The 18,099-nt window shown below is 36.8% G+C and overlaps 1 long non-coding RNA gene across 1 annotated transcript in view; it reads right to left on the bottom strand.

Moving 5' to 3' along the window:
• The window catches only part of LOC116282666 (uncharacterized), a 153,856-nt gene that overhangs the window by 99,018 nt on the left and 36,739 nt on the right, over positions 1–18,099 (bottom strand). The window contains exons 4-6 of the long non-coding RNA XR_012078492.1: positions 11,840–12,023; positions 1,797–2,027; positions 1,175–1,392 (exon numbers count right to left, since the gene is read on the bottom strand). This is a non-coding gene — a long non-coding RNA (uncharacterized lncRNA). The remainder of the gene's footprint in view (positions 1–1,174; positions 1,393–1,796; positions 2,028–11,839; positions 12,024–18,099) is intronic.

The following is an 18,099-nucleotide window of genomic DNA, read 5'->3' as shown; positions in this document are numbered from 1 at the left end:
GCACTCTCCTGTGCCTGGATCACACATATGCACACACACTTAATTTTTCATTCAGATGATCATAATTTGTGGCTTTCAGAGACTGCTTTTTATTTTCATTTCTATTTTTACCTTGTAGTAGAAAATATCAATAGATTAAAAATCAGGTAAGGTTTAGAAATATTAGTAAGTCTGTTCATTATATATTGAGTGTCTGGAATGAAGTAAAACAGAAAAATTCTTGTCTAGAAAAAATATAATACATTAACTTTTTAAAATGCACTTTTACACATTCTAACATAAAATATTTTATTCATATATTATGTTATTTTATATAATAGTATTCTTATAGAGGGTTTATCAAAATATTTTCACCAAACTGAAAAGAAAAAGAAGCTAATTACTATTAACTACTATCATTTTGGTGTCAATGAATGCTTTCTTTTGTAATGCAAGGCATTAAGAGATCATCTTCTGGGAGAAAAAGTAAATATGAACTTGGTCATTGATATAAAAACTCTCTCTTTATGTTGGCATAATAGAATGCTCATACTTGGAAGCCAGGTAAATCATACTGAAATATTTTAATAAAGCTTATTTCTCTCCTACTTCTCCATGTTACACTTTCACATATATTATTGTAAGCATTTTGTAATCATTTGGTAAGTCTGAAACTATTACCATAATGTTACAGAAAAGGAAACTTTAATGCAAAGTTATTAATTTGCCAGAGAAAATTGAGAACAAATGCTCTGCTAATTAAAGTGCACAGTACTTTTGTTCTTCATAGTATAATACATGAGTACCTATAATATTTCTTCTGAGATTAGCAATACATTAGTTATCTTGCATTTTGAGATATTTCCATTCACCAAACTCAAATATCATGTAATTTACATGGCAGGGGAAAATTCATCTTTCTTCTTTGCAACTGAGGTAGATACCCAATCTGAAACCTGGTGACTGCCTTTGGTCTTTTCCCTTACTATTCACATTCAAGGCTTTGGTATAAGTCCTGTCAATTCTGCTTTAAAGGTATTGCACATCCATTGTTTCTCTCCATCTCCACTGGTCCCATTCCAAGTCAAGCCCTAGTCCCCCCCACCTGGACCAGTACAGCATCTCCCAACTGATTTCTCCCATCTTCCTTTTTATTTATTTATTGTCTTATAAACAATAGAAATTTAATTCTTACAGTTTTGGAAGCTGGAAGTCTGCGGGGGGCCACTCATGATCTGAGGGCTGCCGAGCACAGAAACTGGGCCTAAACTCCCAGAGTGCGGGGCGTCAGGCTCTAAGGCTGATTGAGCAAAGACAATCTCTGTCCCGCCACCCCTTTGTTAGAAAAACAGCAGGTGCATTTGGAGTCGGAAAAACATCTTGATGCCATTGAGTTATTAAGAACAGGGGCTTCTGGAAAGAGAGATACAGGTCACACAAGTTAGTGATCTTAGTAACAATCACCTGAGTTACCAATACACAAGTTACATAAGTTAGTGATCTTAGTGACAATCACCTGAGTTACCAATACACAAATCACGATGTTAGCCTAGAGGAACAATAACAGTAATCAATGATGTTAGCTCTTGGGGAACGGTTAGTCTTGATTGATGAGAAATATAAACAATAATGATGTATGTAACTATGCACAAGTTACTGATTTTAGTACACATTGTTAAGAGATCATAAAAACAATACCGTTACCTACGATACTGTTGCCTATGGGTTAAAAGCATATAAATTAACTGCTGGAAATAAACACGAGGTCCACTCTTGACCTAGCGTCTTGCGGGCTAGAGTGAGACCCTCTCCCCCACCTTTTAGTCTTGTCTTCCTTTTAGTCTTGTCTTTCTTTTCTCAGTCCTGCAGCACAGATTTCTGGACCTGATCGATTGTCGGCTGGCTCCGACAGAAGTCCAGTATCAAGGCACCAGCAGATTCAATGTCTGATGAGATCCCACTTCCTGGTTCATTTATGTTTGTCTTCTTGCTGTAACCTCACATGGTGGAGGAGATCTCCCTTCTACTCTTGATACTCAGGACATTCTCTGCAACGTAGCCAGCGTAATCATGTCAAGCTTAATTCATTTATGTCACTCCCCACTCTGCAAAAAGCCCCAGTAGCTTCCTAGTGCTCTTAGAATAAAATAATCACATCCTAACTCTACCCTGCTTGCAGGGCTCTGTGTGCACGGACCCAGAGCTAGCTCTTGAACTGCCACTTACACTGAACATGCCTCACTTGCCACCCTGGCCCCATGGTCTTGTGCTGATGCCTAGAACCAGCTCTCAGCTGTCTCCCACCCATTTCTCTTGGTTCTCCCTCCATCTGGATCACTCTCCAAATGACCAGGTTCTTATCCTTCAGGTCTCATCTTAAATGCCACCAACTTACAGAAGCCCTCCTTAAGTACTAAATCTAATTAGGGCCCTACCCTTTATTCTTTTTTTAATGATAGTATACATTATTTGAGTTTAACTTCGTGACTGCACTATATACACCCAACTCTTAAACGTCATTTATTTTATGGGCTCAAAATGAAAGTTACTCTTCTTTATCATGTGTGTCACAACCCTTCAATTTTCTCTTCAGAGAAGCAAACATTTTAAACTCATTCACTAGTTTATTCTGCTGTTTTCCTACATCTGTATTTTTGTTTCATTATATAAATTTCAGGTGTATAGCATTATAATTTGACATCTGTAAACTCTACAAAATGATCACCACCATGAGTCTACCACCCAGTTTTGACTTTTGTTTAGATTTCAAATATAAGTGATATCATATGGTATTTTTCTTTCTCTTTCTGGCTTCACTTAGAATGACAATCTCCAGGTCCATCCATGTTGCTGCAAATGGTATTATTTTATTATTTTTTTATGGCTGAGCAGTATTCCATTGTATAAATACATCTCAACTTCTTTATCCAGTCATCTGTCAATGGACATTTAGGTTGTTTCCATGTCTTGGCTATTGTATATAGTGCTGCTGGGAGCATTGGGGTGCATGCATCTTCTCAAATTAAAGTTCCATCTGGATATATGTCCAGGAGTGGGACTGCTGGATCACAGATAGGGTAAGTCTATTTTTAGTCTCTTGAGGAATCTCCATACTGTTTTCCATAATGGCTGCACCAAACTATATTCCCACCAAAAGTGTAGGAGGGTTCCCTTTTCTCCATACCCTCTCCAGCATTTATTGTTTGTAGATTTTTTAGTGATGGCCATTCTGACTGGTGTGAGATGATACCTCATTGTAGTTTTGATTTGCGATATTAAGCATTTTTTCATGTGCCTATTGGACATTTGTATGTCTTCACTGGAGAACTGCTTGTTTAGGCTTTCTGCCCATTTTTGGATTGGGTTTTTTGTTTTTCTTATTAAGTTATATGAGCTGTTTATGTATTCTGGAAATTAAGCCCTTGTCAGTCTCATCTTTTGCAAGTATTTTCTCCCATTCCGTAAGCTGTCTTTTTGATTTAGTGATTCCCTAATAATTAGCGATGTTAAACATACTTTCATGTGCCTGTTGGCCATCTGTATATCTTCTTTGGAAAAATGTCTATTCAGATTCTCCATCCATTTTCTAATCAGGTTGTTTCTGTTGTTGTTGAGTTCTATGAGTTTTTAATATTTGGATACTAACTTCTTACCAGAAATGACTTCTTTCTTAAGATTGTTTTGGTTATTTGTGATCTTTTGTGGCTCCATACAAATTTTAGAATTATTTGATCCAGTTCTGTGAAATATGCCATTGGAATTTTGATAGGAATGGCACTGAATCTGTACATTACTTTGGTTGATATAAAGACACTTAAACAATATTAATTCTTCCAATCCATGAACACAAAATATCTTTTCACTTGTTTTTGCCTTCTTCAAATTTTTTTCATTGGTTTTCAGTGTACAGGTCTTTTATCTCCTTGGCTAAATTTATTCCTAGTATTTTGTCTTTCTGATGCAATTGTAAGTAGGATTTTTTTTTAATTTCTCTGACAGTCCATTAGCAGTGTTTTGTTGGATTTGGTGTGCTAATATTTTGCTGTGGATTTCTGCATCTATATTCATTGGTTATATTGGCTTGATATCTTTTTGTGTGTGATGTCTTTCTCTGGTTTAAGTATCAGGGTAATGCTGACCTCATAGAATGAGTTAGGAAATGCTCCTTGCTCTGCAATTTTTTGGAATAGTTTGAAGAGGATAGGTGTTAACTCTTCAATGTTTGGTAGAATTCACCTGTGAAGCCATCTGGTCCTGGACTTTTATTTGTTGTGAGTTTTTAAATTTCTGATTTAATTTCATTACTAGTAATTGGTCTGTTCATATTTTCTATTTCTTCCTGCTTCAGTCTTGGGAGATTGTACCTTTTTAAGGATTTGCCCATTTCTTCTGGGCTGTCCATTTTTATTGGAATACAGTTGTTCATAGTAGTCTCTTATGATCCTTTGTATATTTTTGGTATTGATTGTAACTTCATTTCTGATTTTATTTGAGTCCTCTCCCTGTTTTTTCTTCATTAGTCTAGGTAAAGGTTTGTCAGTTTTACCTTTTCAAAGAACCAGCTCTTAGTTTTATTGATCTTTCCTATTGCTTTGTCTGTCTTAAGTTTTTAGTTACTTCATCTATCCCACTCTAATCTCTATTATTTCTGTCCTCCTACTAATTTTGGACTACATTTGTTCTTGTTGTAGTTCTTTTAGGTATAAAGTTGGATTGCTTATTTGGGATTCTTTTCTTATTTCTGTAGGTAGGCTTGTATTACTATAAACTTCCTTCTTAGAAACAGTTTTGTGGTATCCCATAGATTTTGATATGTTGTATTTCTATTTTCATTTGTCTTTAAATATTTTTGGATTTCTTCTTGATTTAGTCGATGATCCATTGGTTATTCAATAGCATATTGCTTAATCTCCATGTTTTTGTGGTTTTCCCTAATTTTTCCTTGTGATTGATTTCCAATTTCACACCACTTTGTTCTGAGAAGATGCTTGATATAATTTCATCTTTTTTAATGTATTGAGATTTGTTTTGAGACATAACATGTGACCTATCCTGGAGAATGTTCCATGTACACTTGAGAAGAAAGTTTATTCTACTGCTGTTAGAATGACTGTTCTGTAAATGTTTTTAAGTCCATCTGGCCTAATATGTTAAATCTGATGTTTCCTTATTGATTTTCTGTCTGAATAATCTATCCATGCATGTAAGTGGGAATGTTAAAGCCCCTTAAAATTATGCTTTCAATTTCTCCCTTTTAGTCTGTTAGTATTTGCTTTATATTTCTTGGTGCTCCTTTCATTCTCTTATACTTTACCAAAGTACCCTATGTATTTATTTCTCAAATATGACACAATCAGTAATTTTTACATAGTTTACTCTCTTGCTATCTCTCCTCCACCACTAGAATTTAGGTTCAGTAAGAGCAGGGCCCTTGCATGTCTCCTTCATTGTATACCCTGTCCCTGGTACAGTTCTTGGAGCATAGTGAACTCTCAATAAAAATTGAGTGAATGTATACTTTTTGGCATGATAAACACATGAAGTCTGTATAGAAAATTGAGACACTCACTTTTCCAAATATTTCTAATTTCTCATGTAAGATTCAGTAATAACAAAAAGTAAATTACGAGCCATAAGATAGAACAGTATTCCATTATTCTCTGAGACCAGACTTTTGAAAATTGGCTTATGAAATATTCAAAGAAAAGCAAAATTTTATTTAATCTAATTCAGAAAGAAATCTGACATTAGTTTAATTGTTCTAATTGCAGTGAATGTCACTTTAAAAAGACACCTTGGTTAAATGGATGTTGTTAACAGTAATACCATGTTTTCTTTTGCTAATTAGTTTCCTAAAGCCTGTGGTTAGGAAATCTTTTTGTTTTCTAATTAGTTTCCTTTTTTGTTTGTTGTTGATTTGTTTCTTTTTTTTTTCCTGAATAGTTAATTACATTTCACAGTACTTAGGATAGATAGTACATAATCTTTTGTATCCAACTCTAGATTTAACTTTCCATTTGGATTTTTGTCATGCTATGCTGACTTCTTCTTAGAGTTGCTTCAAACCATGTAAGCGCTAATAGAGAAAATATAACATGTTGCAAGTTAAATGCTTTATTGTCAGAAGTCATTTATCCTGCTTCTACTGTATAGATGATTATAGCAAAGAGCAAAAATAATGCAAAGGGCTGTAGGAAAACAACATGTGTTATATCCTGCTATTTTTAATAGGCATCTTCAAAGAGATAACCCCCTAAGAAGAGCTTATCTAATCTGAATTAAAAACATAAAGGGATTTCTTATAAATGGACTGACTTGCATTGAAGTTGATGTGTCAGGATTAATTATTAAAATAACCTTTTATTTATGAAATACTGTAAGTTAAATTACTCCAAAGCATGTAGAAAGAAGAAATGAAATAAGCCAGACAGTTTGCCACAATTTAAAAAAATACTGAATAGCACACAGCATCTTTCTGCCACATCTTTCTTTTACACCATTATCCAAAAACCTGGGACTAGGGCTTTGTTCACCAGCCAGCAGTAAATGCATTGGCTATAATGTCAATGAACTTTAAAGCAAGCTCACCAAAACGGAACTCATTATTCTTTCAGGCATATCACTATTGGCATATGGTACATTCATTCCATGACTTTTCATTGTGTAAGTGGATTATATTTCTCAGAATGATTCTATTTTTTTTAATGCTTAAACAGGCATGCATTTTTATTTACTGCAGCTCTGAGAAGCTTTGTGTAGACAAATACATCTTTAAGTAAATATAAATTTTGTCCTTGGTGACAAGCTAATACATATTACACCAGGGAATTTGGTAGAGATTGATTTCTATTTGTGGGTGAGAATAATACTGGCATGTTTATTCTTCTATTAAAGTTCATGAGGGAAGGGGATAAAGGAAAGATAGATTTTTGGAGTAGTTCTAATTGCAAACAGATTACAGAATTGACATTCTATGACAGTAATGGAGAAGAATATGCTTCGACTATGCATTGACATAGAATGGTGGATTGGGGACCAGTGAGCTGGTGAATAAATTGGAGGCAAGAGTGATTTGCAGGGAGATAGCTTAGTGCTGAGTTTTCCTAGGTTAGGCACAGCCTGAGATCAAGGCAATCATCTGAATAATTCTTTGTCAGACATGAGTCCTGGGGTTGGTCACAATCAGCAGATCATCTTAATAATATCAGAATGGAAGCATATTTTGCTCCATAGGGAGTAAGTACTTCTGTAAGACAATAACAGCTGGAAAATCATATTTTTAGTCATAGGCACTACATAAAATGTAAAAATATCATTTCCCTTTCTCACCTTAGAGCCAGGTCATCAACAAATATATGGTTTAGTCTTTTTTCCATTCTATGCACAATCTTATAAAGATTCAAAATGAGCATAATCAAGATGCATCTGGCATAGAATTAAGGTTATAAGGGAAGAGGTAAGACAGTAGCACAAACAAATGCACATTTTGGCTACGTTTAATGCCTGATACTTGGGTATCAAGCATTGTTTTTCTCTGTATGGATATTTACTTACCAAATTCTTATTTGGCAGAAGTCTCCATGAAACTTATCCTTTCTTCTATTACATTTAAGAAGGCTGTGTTTCTCTGTTTTGAAATTATTTATTACATAAATCACTTCAAATCTTTCCTTGTCCCCTTTCCCTCAAATGATTCCAGTATTATTCTGTAGAGACAGACAGACAGAATTCAGTACCCCAAATTTCTACTTTATTTTATTATTACTAATACCTGACATTTCTCATTAGGTCTCTGACTCTACTCAGTGATCCTGTATTGGGCTCAACATGGGAGGCTTGGCATTTGCTCCACTTTTCTATCTTAGTGCTTTTTTCTTCTTTTCTATGTTATGACCAATATTAATTTAACAAAACAAAAGATAAAACCTAGAACCAAAGTTTCCAATTAGCTTCACAAGTAGCCCTTTGTCTCTCTCCCTAAAAAAATAAATTAATAATAGATGAAGACATATGTTAGGAAAAGAATGTTAAAATGTAATGGTGGCTGCATTTAAGAATAAAGGTCAGCTATCAGTTTACAGTGGCAACTCGCAAACAATGACTGTTGTTTCCCGGGGCAAGTTATGTGATTCTGATGGCTGTTTTGACCCAAGCACATTGTCTGAACACTGCAAATATTAAACACTTCAACAACTTCAGTTTCTCATAGATTGTAAATCTAGTAAAGTTAAGTCTCCTAAATTCCATGATAACATTTTAGTAGATCTGTATATACGAAAATCCCCCTATTAGTAGTGCAAAGAAAATATAAAATCATTTTGCAATTCCACCCTAAAATAAGGTAATGATAATTATAGGAGCTAATACTTGCTGCACTTACCCATGTGGCAGGTCTATTTTATATTCATTATCTCTGATTTTCTTAACCACCATATGAAGCGGGGTGAATGAGCAGGATTTATGGGGTATAATCATAAGCATTTTTGTTTGTCTCCCAATGATTCTTTAAGATTTGTACAAGGAGAAGGTTCTTTCTGCCCCATCTGGAATGTGGTCAAGGCCCTATCATTTCCTTAGCCTCCCTTAAGAAGCAAAACTCCTACAGTCACTTTAAGACATCAGACATAATCTCAAGTTTAGAATCTAATTTATGAGTGATATTTTAGATTAAAGCTACTTCCCCCTGAGCCCTCATGTCTCATGGCCCACAGTTAGCATTCCTACTCAGGCCTACTTGCCCATCTCCACAGCCCTATAGGACAGATTTAAGAGGATCTCCACACCTGGAAACATGCATGCCTTCTTTAAAAAAAAATAGCTTAGATCCAACATTTATTAAATTAAAAAGGATATTTATAGGGTATGTATAAGATAGAAAGAATAACAGCACAATGAGCCCCTAAGTACATAATATCCAGGTTAAGAAATAGAACATTTTCTATTCCTTTTCCACCTCCATTATGCCAATGCATCTTTGTCTTATATGGCTGTAGTTCATTCATTTGCTCTATAATATTTTGTTGTATGAACTTACTGCAATTTATCCAGCTTACTATTGACTGACATTGTGCTTTTAAATTGCATTTCCTTAACTGCTGATGAGGTTGAGCATCTTTTCATATGTTTATTGTTCATTCCTATTTCCATCTCCTCTGTCTTTCGTGTATTTTTTCTATTGTTTGTCCTTCTCTTACTGATTTTTAGGAATTCTCTCTATCTCTCTTTCATGTGTATATCCTGGTCCCTAGTCCATGGACTGTTACAGCAGTTAATATTTCCTCCCAGTGAACAGTTTGCTTTCATTTCCTTCGTGGTCATTTTTGATGAAGAGACATTCTTAAACATAATGTAACACGTATATAAAAAATTTCCTTTATGCTTTACATTTTTAAAGTCTTGTTTAAGAATCCTCCACAATCCCAAGATTGCAAATATATTTCGTTATGTTGCCTTCTAAATGTTTTATAGTGTTGGCTTTCACATTTATCTATAATCTACCTGGAATTGATTTTTGTATATGGTATGATATAAAACTCAGTGTCTTTTTCTGTTGGGTAATTCAGTTTGCTAATGACAAGTACTGTGTAATAACCATAGAAAAATAAAAACAAAACAAAACAAAAAAACCCCTCAGTGTCTTTTTTATTCATATGAATGACTCTCCCAGAACCATTAATTTCAAGATCCATTCCTTCCTCACTGTTCTGTGGTGTCATCTCTGTCATTAGATTTCCATGAATCTGTGAGTCGGCTTGGGGAGTTCTATATTCTGCTGCATTGAACAGTCTGTCTATCCTTGCAATGATGACACACTATTTTAATTACTAAAGCTTCACGGTAAGTTTTGACATTTTGTGTGCCATACTCCCACATAGTTTTTCTCCATTAGGCATATTGTGGCTATTATTGGCTTGCTGCTCTTCCATATAGATTTTAGAATCAGTATGCCACAATTCACAACTACAACACAACAAACATTGTGATTGTGATGACCTTAACTCCACAGATTAAGCCAGTGAGCACTGACATCTTCATCGTAGCTTTGGCAATATGTCTCAATATCAATGGGACAAGTCCTCTCTTAACTATGGTTTTTAATGTTTTCTTGATTGTTTGGGGACATTCATTTTCCATACAAATTTTAGACTAAGTTTACTGAATTCTTCAAAACATCCAACTGAGATTTTATTGGGAGTGCATATATGTGGATTAATCTAGGGGAGAATCTACATTTTCATAAGGGATAGAACCATCGAAGAGCACAAAATGTCTCTTCATTTATTCAGAACACCAGAAATCTTCTCTTGCTTTTATTTAAGTTCAAGATTTTCTCCATGAAAGTCTTGTGTATTCCATTTAAGTTAAAATTATTTGTACTTGTTGCTGTTGTGGATGGTGTTTATTTTAATTAAATTTTCAGGTTGCTTATTGCTTTGGTAGAAACTGCTATTAATTTTTGTACTTTGGTTTTGTTTTTAGCTACCTTGCTAAACTCTCTTATTAGTCCTAACAGTTTGTCAGATTTTTAAAAAATATTTCCTTCCAATCCTTATTTCTCTTATTTCTTTTCCTTTCCTCATGACGTTGGCCAGGACCTTCAGTACTGTCTGTGTTAAATAGCAGCAGGGATATTGACCCCACATCACATGCTCCCAGTCCTGTTATAACCCTTCACTGTGCTTCAAGTAGAGAAGGAGGAGGGGTACCCACGACAATCAGCAGGTCTCTTTTAGGTTACATAGCTTGCAATAGTGGGAGCCATGATAAAACTTGTATCATATAATTCCAAAGACCTTGATCTTTGCACTGTATTTACAATAAATGCTAGAATTTAATTCACTTTAATAACTATGTATTGATTACCTATTAATACAAATAAATAAGTCACTGTGGTTCCCGCCTGAAATTTTAGTTATAATTTCATGGAAAACACATTTATCTAAAAAAAAAAAAATACTGCTGATCTCATCAACTCCCTCCCAAAATATTAAAAAGCAAACTCTTGGAATTTTCTCAGCAAGGAGACTCCTCAAACAGATTCATTAACCAGAAGATTGAACAAGAACACTGTCATTTTTCAAAGCATGAAATTATCCAAGTGAAATCATAACATCAGTTTTATAAAAGGAATATTTTACTCTTCACTTGAATAGTAGGCCTTAAAAGCTAAAAGTTAGTCATTTCAAGTTTGCCCTTCTTTCAGAGTGATATGTGATTACTCATAATGAGAAACTAGTGCCTTTGAAAGTAGACCATAAGAGGAAAAAGTCCTTTTTATTTTTTTTCATTTTCCTACTGACTGCACCAATGAAGGACCTCATTAATCAAGATGATGCCATTGAAAAGTTGACATTAGACACATCACCATGCAGTTGTTATTTTTGCTCCCCTGTGATCTATTTCAGTTTCATACACTTGCAATCAAGTTTCATCCCCTTGCACCCAATCAAGAATCTGCCTGCTTATCTTCAAGTATTTGAAAAGTATTGTAGGAGACGGGAGGGAAATGCATTCAATGAACATTTATTAAGCACCAAGGAGACTCTATGTGGCCCTCAAGACTATCAAGGTATGGAGAAAATGTAATCATCTCCCTCACATATCTCCAAGGCCAGAGGAGAGAGACAAAGTAAGCAGAGAAAAAAGACAAAGACAAAGACAGAGACAAAGGAAGCAGGGATAAAAGCTGTAAACAAAGCCTATTTTAGAGTTTTGAGAGTACAGATGGATAATGTACTAGATATCTATTGCTGCAAATTTAGCAGCTTAAAAACCACATTTATTTTCACCAGGTTCCTATGGGTCAGATCTTAGCTATGGTACTCTCTACGGTCTTACAAGGTTACAAACAAGATGTCACCTGGGGCCATGGTCTCATTTGAAATTTGGCTGGGGAAGATCTTCTTCCAAGTTCACATGGTTGTTGAGAGCACTCAGTTCTTTGGAGGCTGCTGTAATAGTGGTCCCAGTCTCTTGCCAGGTGACATTGAAGGATGTCCCCCAGTTTCTTGCCATGTTGTATTCTCCATCATTGCAGCTTGCTTCTTCAAAGTTAGCAAAGAAAAGAGAGACTTCAACAAGATGGGAACTGCGAATGTGTATAACATAATCAAGTACAAAATAACCACATGTTCTGTTCAGTATAGCAGCAAGTCACAGGTTCTTCCCATACTCAAGGGAGAGGATCACATAGGGCATAACTATAATACAATGGTTCTGTCTGATACAGTTATTTACTCTGTCCTAGGGTGAAAATGAGTACTAAAAACATGGATAGATGTCCAGATGAAATGCATAATCTCACAGTGTAAGAGAGTAAACACTAGCCAGAAACTTCAAATAATCCTTGGAACTGTTACATGGTGGGAAGTGGGTGAGCATGGGTTGAAAACAGATGCTAATCTTAGTAACCAATTTTCCAGAGCACCTACCATGGTCAAGTTTTTTTCAGAGGAGTTTACACATGTTGTTTCCCATTAATCTTCACAACAACCCTTAGTCTGCTGGGGCTGCCATAATAAAATACCATAGAATGGGTGGTTTAAATAACAGACATTTATTTCTCAAAGTTCTGGAGGCTGAGAAGTCTAAGATCAATGTGCCAGCTGACTCAGTTTCTGGTGAGAGTTCTTTTTCTGGCTTGCACGTGGCCAACTTCTCACTATGTCTTCCCTTGGCCTTTCCTCAGTGTGTTTCCAAAGTGGGGATGTGTGGAGAGGTGGAGGGAGGGAAAAGGAGGGAGGGAGGGAGAGAGAGGGATCTTCTTTTCTTATAAAGTGAATAATTTCATCATTAGAGTCCCATCTTAATGACCTAATTTAACCTTAAGAAGTAAGAATGGAGCAGAAGGGCTAGCATCAGGATATATTTAGGAGGTAGAATCTACAACACTAAGGCACTAGTTGAATATAAGCACTGAAGGGATCAGGGATGATCAGGGATGATCCCCAGGGTTCTGATTGGATAACTGAGTGAGTGATGGTGCCACTCACAAAGAGAGGTTATCAGATGATGGGGTGGGTTTGAAAAGGACTAGGAGATAGCTGCAGGTTAAGTTAAAGGAATTTCAATGAACTCAATTTTTGTTAAAGCAAGAAGTGAGGTCATCAACTAATGTGTAACGACTGAGGGGATGGTTGAGAGTGGATGGATGCAATAGGAAATTAATAAAAGGTGAAAAATTTATGGCTATAGACTCAGACCCAAAGACAGCTAGAGAACATGAATTTGTGGTGAAGCCTAGCATTGGGCTCATTGCCTGTCTTTTATTCTGCTACCCAAGAAAAGAAAATGCATAGTGGAAGTTGTTCAAGGATGGAGACTGGCAAAAGGGAGCATCAGGATAAGGGAGCATTTTTACTGTGATCATGGCACCCTGGCTGGGTGGGAGGCAAATAAAGCCAAAACAGAGAAGGAACTAGAAGAACCCACAGAGCACCAGACGTCAACAGAAAGTTAATTGTCTTCCAACTACATAGAGAACAAAATCCAAAACCCTCACCAAGACCTACAAGTTCTTACGTAACCTTGCCCCTGGCCACCTTGCCAAAAATCCCACACCATAGCTTGATGAGTGTAATAGGTGTGGTTTTGCTGCATGATGTTGACAACTGCTGTTTCCTTTGCCCAGATCACTCTTTTCCAAGTTATCTACATTGCCCCCTCTAACTTCATTCAGTTTTCTCTCTTCATGTTACCTTCTTAGAGTGGCCTCTCTTTGACCTCTTATCTAAAATATCATCTCTTTTCTGTCCATCCCTTTACAGAACTTTATTTTTTATTTTTAGTAATTATCATTATTTGACATTATGTTATATGTCTCTCTATATGTTCTGTCTCTCCTACTATACTATAAGTTCTAAGAGGACAAAGACCTTGAAATATCTTTAAGAAATTCTTTCATATATTTCAAAAAAAAATCACAAAATTTTAATGGACACTGAAAAGTCTTTCAGTCCCCTATTCATTCAGTCACCCCTCTGGAAGATAGACACATGTATTGCATTCTTGTGTATTTTTCCAGGTCCCCATGCAAATATGAGCAAACATAAAAATACGTTCTTAGCTTTCTTCTTTTTTTTTTTTTTTGCAGAAAAGGGCATATATTAAACACACAGCTGGGCTTGCCTTTCTCCTACTGCAGACCTTTCCCAGCAGGGCAAGAGAAAGTCCTCATTTTACTTTTATTTCAGAGATTTAGTTTTGGGATTGCTTGATTTATAGCCAACTAGTATTTCATTATATAACCATACCATAGTTTATTGTACATTTGGGTGTTTTCTATTTCTGCTATTTAATAAATAAGTAAAATTGTACATGCATTATTTTATCTAGGTGTAAATATAACTATAGACTAAACTCCCCAAGGTGGTTCAATGTCTATATCCATTTATAATTTTGATAGATAATAGCAAATCGCTCCCTACAGGGATTATACTCCCACCAGCCAGGTGTAAAAATGGTGTTTCCCCACAGTCTTGCCAACAGTGAAATTTTTGCCAGTCTGAAAGGTGAAAAATGGTATCTTGGTGTACTGTTTTCACTGAGTGAAATGGTATCTCACGATGAGTGAAGTAGAGATTCCTTTCATATGTAAAGGTCTTTTATGCATTTATTTGCAGTGTTCTCTTCTACGAACATGAAATAAAACATCGCACTGTGAGCCGTTCTGGGCAGAAATGCATCCTTGAGTCTGCCAAAGGATGTAGATAAAAATGATGCTGTGGCTCTAATTGGGTGTCCATTAGCCTACTTGCAAAATGAATGTCTGGGCATTCAGGCCTGCCCACTTTGGGTCTAACCACACTCCTCATCCTCCTGTTATTTTTTATTCTTTGACTCAGTTTACCTTGGCTTATCAGCAACTCTGGCCTTGGAGCCACTCATCCACCAATGTCTCTCCTCCTCCTCCTACTTATTATTGTTCAGATTTACTCTCTCTCATCAACTCCTTCTTGGAGTCAAGGTTCTAGGACCTGGCCTCTCCCTGCCTTTGTCCCCAGAGAATTAGGTGTTGAATACAGAAGATAAATTTTCTTTCCTTTCTTGCTCTTATTTTTCAAGCAGTACGTGAAATCATTTGTAATTACCAAAGTCATGTCCTGGTAAATTTCTCTCTCTCAGAAATGTGGACTACTGTCACAGAAAATGACTCCCTGAACACAGATGACTAACAGATCAGAGGACGACAATTACCATAATGAAAGTGTACCTTTCAAGTCTTGGGGGAGCAACTTATAATCTGTTTTTGAACCTTTGCTATAGTATCACTGGGTTGTTTAGTAAATATTTCTTTTGTTCACTCTTTGTATTATGAAAAACAATCCTATTGCTGCAAATTCAATTGAATTTAGCAAGAATTTATTGAGCACCTAGTAATGTCCTTAGCCTTATGCTAGAGGTTGTGGGGAAAACAGATGAAGTATATGATATACCCTTGCCCTCGAGGAGTGTGGGATTTTAGTAAGAAACAATATGTATGCAAATAACCCAATTAGCCTGAAACCCGCAGAGTGCAAATATGGAAAAGTAGAGAATACAATAAGTCAGCTGGATATAAATTATGCTCCAGATGCACTGGAGCATTCATCTACACTGGACAAGCCAAACTTGGCCCTTCCTTAGGACTTCTGTCCAGAAAGCACCACCTAATAGCTTCTGATGACTTCTGACCACCCAGGACTCAATAAGGCCTTCTGTACTGACCAGTCTAAATTATCCAGCCTTCCCCAGCACCAATAACACTTTTTCTTATTTTCTTCATATCATTTCAGTCTCTAAAATTTTCTGGTTCATTTATTTGTTTACTTGCTCATTGACTTCCTTCTCCCACCAATGTCAGCTCCATGAGTGTAGGCACTTTGGTCTACTCCCCTCTATGTTCTCAAGAACTAAACTAATGCCTGGTACATGGCAGGGACTCAATAAATCCATGAACTAGTGAAACAAATGGATAAAATGAATGGGACTGATGTTAAGACAGAGGAGAAGAAATCAAAGTCTGCTGGTATTGCTGGGTATGACTTCATGGATGCGGTGGGAATTTGGGTAGTATCTGGAGAATTGATGGCATTTCAGTTGAAAAAAGAAGGATCCTGACCGATAATCCAGTTATCGGGTAGCTGTCTTGCTGGAGAAAAAAATTAACAGGCTTTTAGAATTATTTCTTCTCATCATAGAGATGTGTCAAAGCCAACAAGATCCACTCTCAGAAGGGACAGCTGTGCTTTTCATAGCACTAATATACTGAAGTTTCCTGAATTGTGAAGGAAGAAGACAGGCTCTTGTTGCCACTGAGAATCCATAAAAATCCCATCAGGATGCCTGCTTTTTGCCAATGGTAGAACCTCCATCAGGGTTCAAAAGTGTATCTAATATTAGTAGAGGACATTAGTCCAGAAATAAACTTCAAGGCTTTGAAACCAGGAGTGTGAGGGAAGTTAAATTTCATGTCTCAGGGGATGATATGGCATTGTGATTGAGTATATTTTGAGAACTTATTTTCAAAGATAGGGTCAAGCTCTATTGTCCAAGAAATAACCTAGAGACACTGAAGTTCTCTTCCCTGCCCCCAACCATCCAGTTAATCACCAACTGTCATAAAATCCACCTTCTTATAAATTCCTTCACTCCATGTTTTCCCCAATGGTATTTCCTTTGTACTTCTCCATGGCTTTTACTTCACTGGCTGCCATAGCCTCCTAACAGAATTCTCTGCCCTCACCTTGACTTACCATATTGTAGCTGAAAAACTTCTAAGAAGCAAATCTGACCACATCACAGCCCGGTTTAAACCTATTAAGATCTTCCTACTATCTTGTGGATAAATTCCAAACCACAAGCCATGATATTCAAGCCTATTAATGATTTATCACTTTTCTGTCCTCCCAGCCCCACTCCTCAATATTCTCCCCAAACTTCCATCCTCAACCACCTGTACGCAGGGAATGCCTTGTTGGTCCCTAAACTCGTAGCACTATTTCTTGATTCTTTTACCCTGTTGACCCTGCACCACCATTCCAATTATGCTCTTACCCAAGCAACTTTTCCATGTCTCAATGATGCCTAGAATCCAATCTTGGATGCCTAGTGCTCTGGGGAGCTTTTCTAGACAGTCTCCCCACTAGTCAAGCAATATCAGCTATTCTCAGTGCCTCTGCTTCCCACTGCTGCACTTACACTCTGTCTCAATTCTTTGATTCCCCCAAACAGCCTGGGAGATCCTTAAGATCAGAATATACCTAATTCATCTTTTTAGCCATAGCATCTCACATAAGTCTGTCATGGTTCCAGTGGGCACTCAATACATATGTGTTAACTTCCAAAATAAGATACCTACCACAAAAGGCAAGAAGACTAGAAAAGTCACGTTTGCCAGAAGCTAATGGTTACAATCTTACAGTATCAGTCAAGAAAGTGCAGGTGGGTGGGGAAGGGTAGGATTGGATATAAAACTCTATGAGTTCAATGCTGTGAAGAAACTGAAGATGCAGCCAAGAATGATTTTTAAGTTCTTATTTTCCCAGCAAGGCAGCAGCTGGTGCCTGGCAGAAGGGGAAGAGTGTTGCCATGTCACTGAACAGCAATCTTGGAGTAGCCACTGAGCCAGCAGCCTAAACACTCTTCCCTGGGCCAGAACGGGGCTGCAGGGAAAAGGTGGCAGCGCAGCAAGCGTCAGCTGGAGAAAGCAGCAGAGGCCCTGGTAGCATACTGGCAGGGGAACTGCTTCTCCAGATGAACCCAGTTAATTAAGACTAATAGGGCACAAGGCCAGTCTGAAAGGCTAAATACCCAAATTTTAGTATGTAGCTAAACAAACATGCTGTCTTTAAAGTCTCCCATGCAAAGAACCTCAACAACACCCTTCCTTTGCTTCCCACCACCTACATCCCACCAGCCATCACACTATGATCATAATATCTGATAAACATCATCACACGTCCCTTCCGTCCATCATCCTTTGCCAGAACCTATACTCAGGCCTTCAGCACTTTAATCTAGACTCCTTAACAGCCTACTAGCAGATTTCTGTGTGCAAAAATAATCTCTTCAGTTGATTCCCCATATTCCTGGAATTTATATTTCTATACAAATTGAACAAGGTCATGTCACTGCCCTCTT

Source organism: Vicugna pacos, chromosome 12 (assembly GCF_048564905.1).
Source record: "Vicugna pacos chromosome 12, VicPac4, whole genome shotgun sequence".
NCBI lineage: Eukaryota > Metazoa > Chordata > Mammalia > Artiodactyla > Camelidae > Vicugna > Vicugna pacos.
Note: the sequence above shows the minus strand (reverse complement) of the source record. Positions and strands in the feature narration are given on the sequence as shown.